We start from the raw sequence: 12,960 nt of genomic DNA, 5'->3' as shown, positions 1-12,960 counted from the left end.
ATGAAACAAGGTAAAAATTTAAAATGGACTGGTTTACCAGCTGGGACAACTTTATGTGGTTTTATGCCATTTTTATCTGAACTGGATCGCCTTTTTGTGGTCCATTTCATGTGCTGACGTCAGAGTTGTTCTTTGAATGATGCGATTTTAAAGGTTTCTACCACATTCCTAGTTTTCTAAACAAGCACTAACGAACATGCATTCGCTGTGGTTTCTTGCGAAAGAAAACAGTAGTAGACCCACTTGCTTTCTTGTGTTGTATCAACTCACATGTATGTTGAGTCCACGTAAATCCTGGTTTAAGGCTTTAAATTTGCTGCAGAACATTAAATCCACAACTTCAACTGCTATAAACAGCGGTCTACTTTCAGCGCCGGCTTTTCGTTGCTTTTTTGCACGTCCGGCTGGCAACAGCGACTTTCAGATTTCTGGCAAACACAAACTTTTTCAGATTATCGTCACGACTTTTTTGCATCATTGATTCAAATTGAGAGCGGAAGTAGGCCGATCTGTCTTGATTAATGTGATGCTGTTTATTATCATTTGTCTGATCGACAAGCTAACTCTCCTGAATTCGATTTGAATTGATGCTTTGACTCAGGCGCTATCTCTCAAACCGTAGCAGCAACTGGAAAGAAAACGCTGAAATGATGCAAATTTAATCGAAATGCACAAATTTTTTAAAAAACAATTTGTGTAATTTGAAACACTGATTGTTATTAATATGATAAAACTTCACTCAAAAGAGACGCTCCAAAGAAAGTTGTTATGAAACAGATTTAAAACTTCTAGAAACTTTACATATTGGTCTGCAATGAATATGAATTCAATAAGAATTTATGAAATTAGAGAAATAAAACATAGTAACTTTAGCGGGTTTAGCATACTTTATTTCACACAAAATATAACATAATTAAAATAAAATAAACTCAAACGTTTTCGACACGTACATGAAATATTAATAATAATAATTTATGAAATTGTTTAGAAATGTAAAAATGTAAGAATAACCAATTAGCCATAGACTATCGCGATTGTAACATATCATGTAATTACGCCTAGTTCTTGTGGAAGTACAGACGCACAAAGTATGGTTCTTAATTTATTGATCTATAAATATAGTGTATATTACTCGCAATATACTCTATATATTGCTGGTAATATTAATAGTTTGCCGTTCAATGTAGTTTCCAAAACAAAGTGACGTGGTTATAAATGTGATTGGTTGTTTTTATTGTTTGTTTCCATCAGGCTAGACCAGTGCTTCCGAGTGTTTCTTCGAAAAAAAGTTTTTTAGTCCTAGTGTAGTTTTGTAGCCTATTCTATTGCAAAGCTATAATTAAACGTAAACATATATATATAGCCTAAGTGGGCACGTATGGATGTTTTATCAATTCCTGAGATATAAAATGAAGCATTTAACTTATCATTTCATTGCAGGCAACCAATACGTTGCCCAGCTTGTAAACTTCATTCTTTTTGCATTAACTTGATGTGTGGAAAGGCACCATAGCGTATCAATATGAACTGAATTCAAGCAAGCAAACATAGCGTAGAAAAAGTAAAAAAAAGTTGAGAATCACAGCCCAGACAGCAAAATACGTCATTTTTACATTTAATAACGTCTGCAGACGTTGAATCAATGTAAAAATGACAATTTTTTTCTTTGGGATAAGATGATAAATGCTTATGACGTCACTGTTCATCAAGAAAACTCAAGCTCTGTATCAGGCTGCTGTTCAAACACAAGTCGTTAAGATGCGTCCAAATTGATTGATGGATGAAGACCTTACTTTTAAGAGTGTCATCCTAAAGATCACCATTCGCAATCGTGCATGATGAATGTCCAACCAACTTATATCACGATGTTCCAGACGGTTGTTCGCCTGGTCAAACGTCATATAAAAACCGTTCAAGTCTACTGAATATTACGTCATGGAAATTCCTAAAACATGAGCCAAAATTGCGCCATCGTTCGTAAGACTGTGTCAAACCGGTTTAAACCTGTTTCAGTTTGAGACCTGTTTGGACATGAAATATTGCGTCACGAACTGCTGGCGTGCCTTTGAGTTATCACAAATTTTTCTGATTCATTCTTGAAGTTGTGTGTTGGAAGTCGGTCGCACATTTAACTGGTTTATTTGGTGCTTGCTAGCTGGACAAATGCTCCGTCTTTTATCCAAGTAATCTGTATCGTAGTGACAGTTTTAGAGGTGTACGCATTGCACCTCAATTTCGATAGCCGCGGGCTAATTTTACAGAAATACACTGTTTGAAAAGAAGTTCAAGTGTGTGTTTCTTCGGTCATTATATACAGACGAACGGATTCGGGAACTTTATGTTAAAATTTTCCCACGAAGAGATTATGGTTTACCGCTGTGACCATAAAAAATAAAAGACGAGTTCTTGTCAGTTGGTAGGTCAAGAAATTAAAGCAAGAAAAATAAAAAACGATTTTGTTAGCTGGTAGGCCAAGAAGCACTTGAAGGCATAAAAATAAACGACGTGTTTGTTGTCAGCTAGTGCAGAAGAACTACTTAGAAGTACAAGAAATAATAAAAGAAGATTTGTTGGTTGGTAGTCTACACTCTTACAGAAGCAAAGAAAAGTAAAGACAATTCTTCTCAGTTTGGTACAGAAGAAAAATAACTTTGACATTCATTGGCAAGAAAGAAGATTAAAAGACAATCCATCTGTGTTTGTAGATTCAAGTGGAAGAATCCAAGCAAGTTTTGTGGACTTTAGGACTTCATACCCGTACAGCTACGGTATCGTGCATTTAAATTCTTTTTTGTATTTTTACGGTCTTGGCAGTTATTTTTTATAACTACTGTAGCCTAATAAATTTGTGTGTTTGTGTAACTTCATTTTTTTAATTGTTAATTTAGCCCCAACATTTAATATGTCTACACTCGGTGGCGACAAGGACTCGACCGCCGTAGACTCGACTGAGTTTAAGCCTGATGATGTTCTTTGCGGTCGGGCAGGCCATTCTGGGGAGGGACCCAATAACGATGAGGCTAAGTCAGTTCGAGAGGCCCGGCATCTTAGACGGGATATTTTGACTCAAATTGGGGAACTTTCTGTAGCCCTAGGTTCTTTGAGTGATAAGCAGGAACTGTTAATTTTTAGATCTAAGTTATCTACTTTAGAAGAGGAATTACGGCATTTCCATGCTCTTTTGACTAAAATCTTTAACTCTGCAATCTTGGCAGAACTTCGTGATAGGGTAGATCCCGAATTTAACTCGTTAAAAAATAACTTTGAACAAAAAGAAAGTGAGTTATCAGATATGTTGGATGCTGACATACATCCTGAGGATAGCGCCTCAAATGTAAGCACTAGGATGTCTAGGACTTCGTCTCGGATAGTGGCACAAATTAACCTGCAGCTAAGACGAGAGGAGCTCCAGATACAAGCTGAGGCCGAAGCGAGAGCTGCTGAGGCTGCCGCGAGAGCTGAGGCCATTCGAGCTGAGGCTGCCGCGAGAGCTGAGGCCGAAGCGAGAGCTGCTGAGGCCGCCGCGAGAGCTGCTGAGTTCGCACTCAAAGACGCTCAGTTGAGGGCTGAACAACGTAAAGAGGTAGTTTTAGCTGAATATCGATCAGAGGTGGGCTCTCGGCGTAGCTCTAAGAAGGGCTCTTCTAGGCATTCCAGAAATGAACATCAATCGCAGTTTAATTTACATAACCTTTTCCAAACGCCCGTTCAAACTGTGAGTGGACCAGGGCAATCCACACGTTTTCCAGCTGTTTCAAGAGGTCTTGGGGCCGCGGCTAAGGGTCTTCCGAATGCTGTAGAGCCAAGGTCTGCGAATTACAACCGAACTCCTCCCCCAGAGCGTACAGGTCACGGGGCCGCCATTACCAGTAATGCTTTGCCCCCTTCAAAGTTTTCTGCGCCGCTAGTTGTGGATCGCCCAGCTACACGTAATTTGGGTGGTTGTGAGAGGCGTATCGCGTCTCCTGATTTTAACGTGTGTGAGGATCGTGATCGGGCTGTGCATGTGACTGAGCCCACTCAGCCCCTTAAGGGATATAGCTTGTCTTCTCCCGCTAAATCGAGTTCTCAACAGCAGGATTGCTTTTTTGAATACCAAAATAGTAGGACGTTTTTCGATAAGGCGGCCTTGATTGGTTACGATGGTAATAATATGCCATTTATCTTCTTTAAAAATCGTGTTACGGCCTTAATGGCAGCTTCGCCCTTTAAGGGGACTCGTTTGACTTTGTTACAAGCAGCTTGTGTTAGGACAGCTGCGCAAACGATTGCTAATTTGGTTTCTGACACCCCTGGCTTGTCAGAGGAAGACAGGATAGAAATGTCGTTAGCTCGCTTGTCCCAGCGTTTTGGGGTTCGTGGAGGTCTTTTTGCAGAACCGGAAATTAGAAAGTATCGCTATGGTAGCAAATTGACTTCGACCTCTTCCAGTGATCTGAAAGAGTTTAAAGATGAATTATCGCAGTGTTTGCTTTACGCGCAAGCTTATGGTCAGCGTGACAAATTGGAAGGACGTTTTGTTTTGGATTTGGCTAAGCGACTCCCGTTTGACGCTAAGCAGCGTTATCTTGACTTTTTAGGTGATCAGTATGGTGGCACTGATGAGCCTACTTTTCAGAGTTTGTTTGAATTTGTAGTACGGGAGGAAACGCGTAAGTCGACTGATTTTAGCATTATGCTAATGGGCGATTCTGGTGAGTCGCAGCATTTTAAAAAGTTTGGCAAAGGAAAATTGCCTTCATGTCCGGTTAGGCAGACGTCCGTAAAACCCCACGATGATGTGATGTCAGGGAGTTCGCAGTACTCGACTGTTGTTGGCGCACCGCGCGGTGGTGATGCCAGACGTAAAAACCTACCGGCATGCATTTGTTGTTCGTCACGTGGTCAAGTTGAATATCATTTTTTGTCTAATTGTAAAGAATTTTTGCGCTTGACACCTAAAGATCGGAGAGATGTCATTGTGAAAGCTGGCAAATGCTTGAATTGTTTGCGCCAGCATATGGTTAGGGATTGCGTTCATGCAAATAACTGTCGTAAGTGTGGGCCTAACAACGATAGGAAACACTATTTTCTTCTGCATGATTTTTATGTGACGTCACGTGATTCTCTGAATTCTGTTGGGAAAGATGAGGCTCGTGCCAGAGTTCCTGTGCGTAATGTTAAGATTGGAAATGTTAAAGCAGCCTTTAACCGCGTTACTGCTGCTCGTGTTTTGAATCCAATGACTGGCAAATCGAAGTTGGTGTATTGTCAGCATGATCCTGGTTTGCAGTTGACGTTTGTTTCGAGTGATTTGGTGTGTGAACTTGATCTTAAACCGTACGATAAAGCGTCGTTTAAAATGGATACCCTTGCTGGTCAGAAAGCTACTTGTGCTGACCTTGTCAAACTCAACATCCAGTCGTTAGAGACAGATGAACTGTTTTGTGATATAACTTCGGTGGTTAACCCAGCTTGGGCTGACGATGTTAAAACTTTACCGCATAAACAAGATTTAAATGGTTTCCGTCATTTTCATGACGTGAATATGTTTCATTTGAATGATTGTAGTACTGTAGATGTACTGATTGGCAACGACAACGCTTATTTGATGTGTGCAAAAAAAGAGCGTGTTGGTGAAAATCGTAGTGAACCACATGCTTTGCTCACTCCTCTCGGTTGGTTGGCTTGTGGTGGTAAGTCACCCTTAGATGAAAGCGTTGCTAAAGTGTGCAGAGTGCAGACGTCTTCAGAGTCGGATGTCATCTCTGGCTTTCAGCGTAAAATTGAGTCTCCTGAAATGGAAATAGCAGACCTGAATAAAGTCATTCAGGATTTGACGTTGCAAAATGAAACCTGTGAATTGTCTCGCAATGATAAGTTGGCTAGAGAACTTGTTGAACCGAATATTGAGTTGAAAGATGGTCGATTTGAGATACCTGTTCCGTTGAAGGAAGTTATTGATCTACCTAACAATTTTGTGTTGGCGTCAGATAGAGTTGCTGCTTTAAGGAAGAAGGCTTTAAAACAACCTGAACTTCGTGATTTCCTTACTGACACCATGAAAGATCTTAAATCAAATGGCTATATTGAGCGTACTGGTGAAGCAAGAAATGTCAAGGGATTTGAATGGTATTTACCATACTTTGTTACGTCACAATTAAAAAAGCGCATTGTTTACGATGGCAAGTCTGAATTTCGAGGAACTTGTGTTAATGATGTAATGTTTTCGGGTCCTGACTTGTTAAACCCTCTGGTAGATGTCTTGGCTAGATTTCGGCTTGGTAGATTTGGTCTCATGGCTGATGTGACTAAATGCTTCTTTCAAATAAAGTTACCTGAGTCGCAAAGGGATTTGTTTCGTATATTGTGGTTTGAAGATGATGACCTTGAAAATGGTAGGATGGTACCATTTCGTTTTTGTGTACACCCTTGGGGAATAAAGAGTAGCCCGTATATCGCTTGCTTGGCTATAAAGAAAATGATCGAGCAGAATCCCAGCAGTGCTGGTGAATTGACTCTCTGCAATATTGCAAATAATATGTACATGGATGATTTTATATTTTCGGCTGATAGCTTAGAGGAAGCTCAGCAAATTACTCATGAATCAATTGCTTTGTTTGATAGCCGTGGGTTTAAACTTGGTAAGTGGAGTGCTAACAAGGAGGTTATGATTGTCTTGTCAAATTTGGATAATGAGATGCTTTCACCTTTGATTCGTGACATTGACTTTCAGACTGAAAATATGACTTTGCCATCAGCGAAGACATTGGGTTGTGTGTGGCAAACCGAGTCTGACGAGATGCGTATCGCATGTTCCTTAAAGCCCTTAGCTAAACACACGCGCCGAAGTATGCTCAGTCAGCTTGGACAAAATTTTGATCCGCTAGGCTTTGGAGCGCCATTTTTTCTAAAAGCACGCCTTATACTTCAGCAATTGGCGATAGACAAGTTTGATTGGGACACCGAGGTCCCTGATAGCTTTGTTAAAGAGTGGGAGTTGTGGCTTCGCTCTTTGGACCTGCTTAAGGATTTTTCGTTACCGAGATGGTATTTTGCAAACTCTGGTGTGTGCAGTCCGGATGATATTGTTTCATATCAATTGCATGGGTTTAGTGATGCTTCGAATCAAGCTTTCTCTTCTGTTGTTTACTTACGTAGACTGGTTAACGGAATTCTGAGTGTGTCTTTCGTTCTGGGTAAATCTACCATTGTTGTAAAAAATCAGTTTTCTTGGCCGACAGCTAGGAAAGAGCTTGTTGCCGCTTTGAATACAGCAAGACTCGTGAAGCAGGCCTACGAAGCATTGAAGATGCCCGACTGCCTTAAGTATTGTTGGTGTGATTCTCGTACTGTGTTGCAGTGGGTTAAAAACCCTGATTTACGTTTGAATAAGTTTATTACGCGTCGAGTTGAGCATATTTTATTGTTGTCTGGAGCCCAGGATTGGCGTTTTTGCCCTACCGATATGAACCCAGCTGATGTTGGCACAAGGCCAAATCTTATTACAAAGAAAGAATTTCGAGAGTTGTGGTTAAATGGTTCTAGTCTTCTCTACCAGTGTGAGGAAATTCCATCTGTAGAAAATGCCACTCCAGTACCTGTCCATAGCCTATATCTTCGTGACGAAGAGGAGTCGCTTGACGTTGGACAGGGTGGTCTTCACAGATTGATCGAGGCCGCACCTTCTTTGTATGTTATGAAAAAGAGAATCGCTTATTTGGTTGCTTTTGTAGAATTTTTGTGCTGTAAAACGAGAAAGCGTAGCTTTGTGAAGCCAAAACTGGATGCATCTTATCTTAACAGTGCTTCAGAGTTGGCTGTGAAGTTTGTTCAGAAGAGCGTGTATGGCGATGTGGTACATTTAATGACCAAACGATCGCCGGATGCCCTTGAGGAAGTGATAAAGCGAGGTAGTGTTGGCGCTTCGCAACGTGAGAAGGAACGCTTGAAAGAATTGCGTTCACTTAAAAAGTACAGACCTTGTGTAGATGACGCTGGTGTAATCCGCATTGAAGGGCGCTTAAGTAATTCTCCCGAGATCTCTCTTGAAGCAAAGCATCCGATTGTTTTGCCTTCGAAGCACCCCTTCACTAGGCTTGTTGTACTGTCGCATCATAATGGAAATGCGCACTGTGGAGTACAGCACACTTTGTTGTCTACGCGACAGAAGTTTTGGATCGCAAATGGTAATGCCTCCGTGAAGAGGTATCTTAATGACTGTGGTGTATGCGCGATTGAGAAAGCTCGACCTATAAGGCAGCTCATGTCTGATTTACCTTTGTCTCACACAACTGCGCATAGGAAACCCTTTTTTGATTGCGGCTTAGACTATCTTGGACCTTTAACTTTTGTTGAAGGTAGAAGTCACAAAAAGGCTTGGGGACTCTTGTTCACATGTATGGCATCTCGCGCTATTCATGTTGAGCTGGTTACGTCATTGTCGCTGAGTGATTTTTTACTTGCCTTTACAAGGTTTACAGATTTACGTGGGCAGGTTAATGCTATCTATTCCGACAATGGAAGTACCTTTCAGGCAGCATCTAAGAAGTTACCCGAGTTGATAGGATCAGCTGAATTTCACAACGCCCTGAGACAGAGAGAGATAAACTGGGAATCTATACCTCCGTATGCTCCGGCGCAAGGTGGCGCCTGGGAGGCAATGGTTAAACAATTTAAAATTGCATTTTTTCACATTTTGGACTCTTCAATTCGTAAGCCCAATTTTATTGAACTGCTTACGTACACCAGTAGTGCCGTTCGGATCGTGAACGAACGCCCTTTGGTACCTTTGAGTGACGACCCTAGGGATTTTACTGTCATCACCCCTGCCTCACTTTTGACCCCATACTTAGACCCATACTGTGCTGTTGGGCAACCACATGATCGTGACCAACTAAGAAGGGATTATCGGTTCAATTTGTCATTTTCTCAGCAGTTTTGGAGTAAATGGATCGATTTTTACTTGCCAGGTCTTCAGGGCCGGAAAAAATGGCTAAAAATGGCCGAGAATTTGGAGCCTGGTCAACTTGTAGTGGTAGGTTCTCTCCAGGACATTGGTAAACGTGGGAAGTATCAACTTGGGAGGGTGCATGAGGTAGTTCCACAAATTAGGAAAGGGAAGCCTGTGGTTCGTAGAGCTATAGTTGCCGTCTGCAACTATGATGAGAGTACGGGGAAAGTGAAAGTAGACTATGTGTTGAGGGATATTTCGTGCCTCGCCCCCGTAAAGAACACCTAAGTGTTAGGGTTTGAGCCTGGTTTTGTCTGCGGTGGCCGACACTTGTCTGAGCCCAGAACAGTCGGTTATTATCGCAACCATTGTATACAGCGTCATTTTTTGCGTGTACCTAATACCTATGGTATCAATTTCATGTATCGTCGTGTTTATTCTTATTGCTGTTCATTCTTTGCATGCCCTTTGTGTTTGCGTATTAACTTAAACGTGAGTGATTCAAACAATTTGTGTATCATGTGTTTTTATTCATTGGCTCACAATCGTCGTCAATTCTTTTTTAGTTATGCCATGTCAGACTGTCATAACTAGGGTCGCTATGTTCCAGACGGTTGTTCGCCTGGTCAAACGTCATATAAAAACCGTTCAAGTCTACTGAATATTACGTCATGGAAATTCCTAAAACATGAGCCAAAATTGCGCCATCGTTCGTAAGACTGTGTCAAACCGGTTTAAACCTGTTTCAGTTTGAGACCTGTTTGGACATGAAATATTGCGTCACGAACTGCTGGCGTGCCTTTGAGTTATCACAAATTTTTCTGATTCATTCTTGAAGTTGTGTGTTGGAAGTCGGTCGCACATTTAACTGGTTTATTTGGTGCTTGCTAGCTGGACAAATTCTCCGTCTTTTATCCAAGTAATCTGTATCGTAGTGACAGTTTTAGAGGTGTACGCATTGCATCTCAATTTCGATAGCCGCGGGCTAATTTTACAGAAATACACTGTTTGAAAAGAAGTTTAAGTGTGTGTTTCTTCGGTCATTATATACAGACGAACGGATTCGGGAACTTTATGTTAAAATTTTCCCACGAAGAGATTATGGTTTACCGCTGTGACCACACGACTGACATAGTTAAATATTTCTTCAAAGATCTTGCAAGTGTCGATATAGTTGATTTACAAGTAAAATACTTTGTTTTTGAAAATCTTTGATAATTTTCATGTAACTACAACTACTCTTTCGCTATTCTTTCCACTAATTCAATGCAGGAACTGTGTTATTGTGGTATATTTCCATCTCGGAACTGTAGTACAATCAATTTTGAAATGAAAGTAATTTCGACGAACTACCGTATTTGATACATCAAATACAAATAAATCAAATATAGTAATAACTATATTTGATTTAATTCGCTCTGCTTTGCCTTTTTGCTTGGCATTGAGCACTTTTTGTAGTATTAATAGCTTTTATTGTTTCAAATACAAATATGTGTTTTCTTCAGCTCAGTTCTTGTCATCTAAGATTTAAGGATTAATGCAAATTTGTTTTATGTTTTAAAGTATCTTAGGTCTTTAGGAGATTGGATAGAAATTAGATTCATGTATTAAAAGTCAAAACAAGTAGTTTCTTAAAAGATTCAAGAGTGAATGATTACGAAATAACAATTATCGGAAACAAAACTTATACAGAAGTTTCGGAAATATATTAAGCCTTTCGAGCAGCTTTCCCATCTAATGTATAGCCTATGGCAAAACGTAAGGCTTGAAATATTGCAAAGTGGACAGAACAAATAAAAACGATAAATATGAACTCGATAAACTTTTCTTCTTGGTTAATTCGAACGTGACCTTGCCAAAAATCGCTTGTAAAAAAATGTTGTTTGTAGTGCCATAAATTTCTCTGATCTGCAAAACATCACATTTGACAGAATACGAAGTTAAAATGATTGAGAAAAACCAAAATCAAATTTGCAACACATCAAAAATTTACTCCATTACAAAAAGCTCTTTACTATAAAGAACAACCAATGGCCGTCATTTTCAAGCCAAATTCAAATATAAAACTTTGTCACTGAAGTTTTCATAAATTTGTTTCTTTGATTTCAACAATGATCCAACAATGCAACAAAAAGTAGAAAAACAGTAGTTATGCTGTAGTCTTAATAAACTTGTTGTCATCAATTTAGTATGATATTCTACGCTTAGTTTCAAGTCAGTCTGAAAATATTTTTCATCAGGTTTTATTACACAAAAAGCTATTTGAATTTGCAACGACTTCTACTATACATGCTGAAATGAAGTCAAAGTTACAAATTGTATTGGTGTTGACGTAAAAATACCAAACAGAAGCCAGATTTTTACATCAGTAACAACTTTAAGCTATATTTCAATTAAAAGCTCTTTCTCTGAGCCTGAGCCTTCTGGAGGCGTGTCTGTGGATGGAAACTGTTTGGGGGAAGGATCGTGGATGCTTAAGCCGACTCCATACCCGATAAAAAATATTGCCAAAAATAGAATAATCCCGACTGTTATTTTTACGAAAACGCCTCTTCTTCCTGTAGTCCACATCCTGAGACACTGCTTGTACCCAATGTATGAATATTTGTCCTAGAAATATAAAAACTTCTTCTAGTTGAAATTTAATATCGGTAGGCTATAAAGCCTAGTGTATTTTAAAACTTTATGCAGTAACACTCAACTGATATCAATTTAAGCCGCGACAGCACATTTGAAGTGCTTGGTGCTGATTCAGCACCACCTGGGCAATATATGGTTAATAACAATAAGCAGTTGCCCAGGGAGCTAAGTTATATCTTTTCAAATCCACAAGTCTTATTTTAGCGTTGCAAAACAACAAATTTTCATGCAAATGCTTGGGCGGTGTTTTTCAATCTTGTTCGAAACAACACAGACACATTTCATTTTACAGCAAAAATGGTAAGGCGCTTGGGGTATGGTCATAGGCCTACTTATGATGCCCTACTACAAACACCTATTTTCATAGGGAATTAGGAAGACATGTCCTTTGAGAAAACATCTTGGAATCATTGTCAATTGTTCCCAATGATAATGAACATCAGCCATAATATCACACAAATTTTGGTTTCCTACCCTGTTATTTCTAATTAGAAATTATTAGGCTTTTGTTGGCAACCGTAGGCTACATTATTTTACACGATCGTGTTCTCTCTTTGTATTATAGGATAGCCAACAAATTTGAAGAAGGATTTGTTCTGCCTTGGAGAGCATGCTAAAGTAGCCTACTTGAAATATTCTATTTCAAACAAATATTCCAACTTTTCCAAATATAACATTTTTAAGGACATAATCGATGGCAACTCAACCAGCCGATAATGATGGTGACCTAACCATTTGTTTATAACTAAATTCGCTTCAGCTTAATTTTACTGTTCAGTTTAATTACAGTAGCATTACTGGTTGATCAATTTAAGCAAGATAGCCTACATGTTTATGTGGAGAAAAGTATTTTCTCCACTCATTCCTAGTAGCTGCAATAAATTTGTAGCCTGTAGCCTACAGCGTAAATGCACAATTAAAAAACTCTGCGGCCCACCGATGCAAGCCGATAACCAAAGTTGACAACTTGGTTTTGAAAATACCATGTGCAGTGGAAGCGTTGCTGTTAATAAACAATTTCATCTATTCAATGTTGTGAACAGAAGAGAAGTAGCCCTACAGTATTCTTGTAATGCGCTACCCGACTTCACATGTAAAGTGTTGAAACATCGTCTTTGGATTTTAATATTTCTTTCTTTACAAAGGTGAGTGTAGGCAATACCGACTTAACTACAGGGGTCGGACAAGAAGAGACGAACAAAAAAAAAACATAGCCTAATTATGCTACAACGGCAATCTTTACCTCGCCCAGTTCAAGAGTGACTTCTTCATCATCCGCTGTGTAGTTGCTTGACATCTTTAATTACTTGTTCCAAGTGTATTGAAAGTGATGATAAAATTATCATATACAAATACCGTTTATCATGAAATATTAGGCTACTGTAGTC

The 12,960-nt window shown here is 39.5% G+C and overlaps 1 long non-coding RNA gene across 1 annotated transcript; it reads right to left on the bottom strand.

Annotated features, from left to right (window-relative positions):
* Nucleotides 1-10,242: 10,242 nt before the first annotated feature.
* Nucleotides 10,243-12,960, bottom strand: LOC145776622 (uncharacterized). The gene is made up of 2 exons (XR_014290284.1): nt 12,816-12,960; nt 10,243-11,542 (listed from the first exon to the last, which is right to left on the bottom strand). It is a non-coding gene; the product is annotated as an uncharacterized LOC145776622 (long non-coding RNA).

The sequence above is a fragment of the Aplidium turbinatum genome, chromosome 9 (assembly GCF_918807975.1).
Source record: "Aplidium turbinatum chromosome 9, kaAplTurb1.1, whole genome shotgun sequence".
Classification (NCBI taxonomy): Eukaryota; Metazoa; Chordata; class Ascidiacea; order Aplousobranchia; family Polyclinidae; genus Aplidium; species Aplidium turbinatum.
The sequence above is the reverse complement of the archived record's forward strand: the minus strand, read 5'-3'. Positions and strand labels throughout refer to the sequence as shown.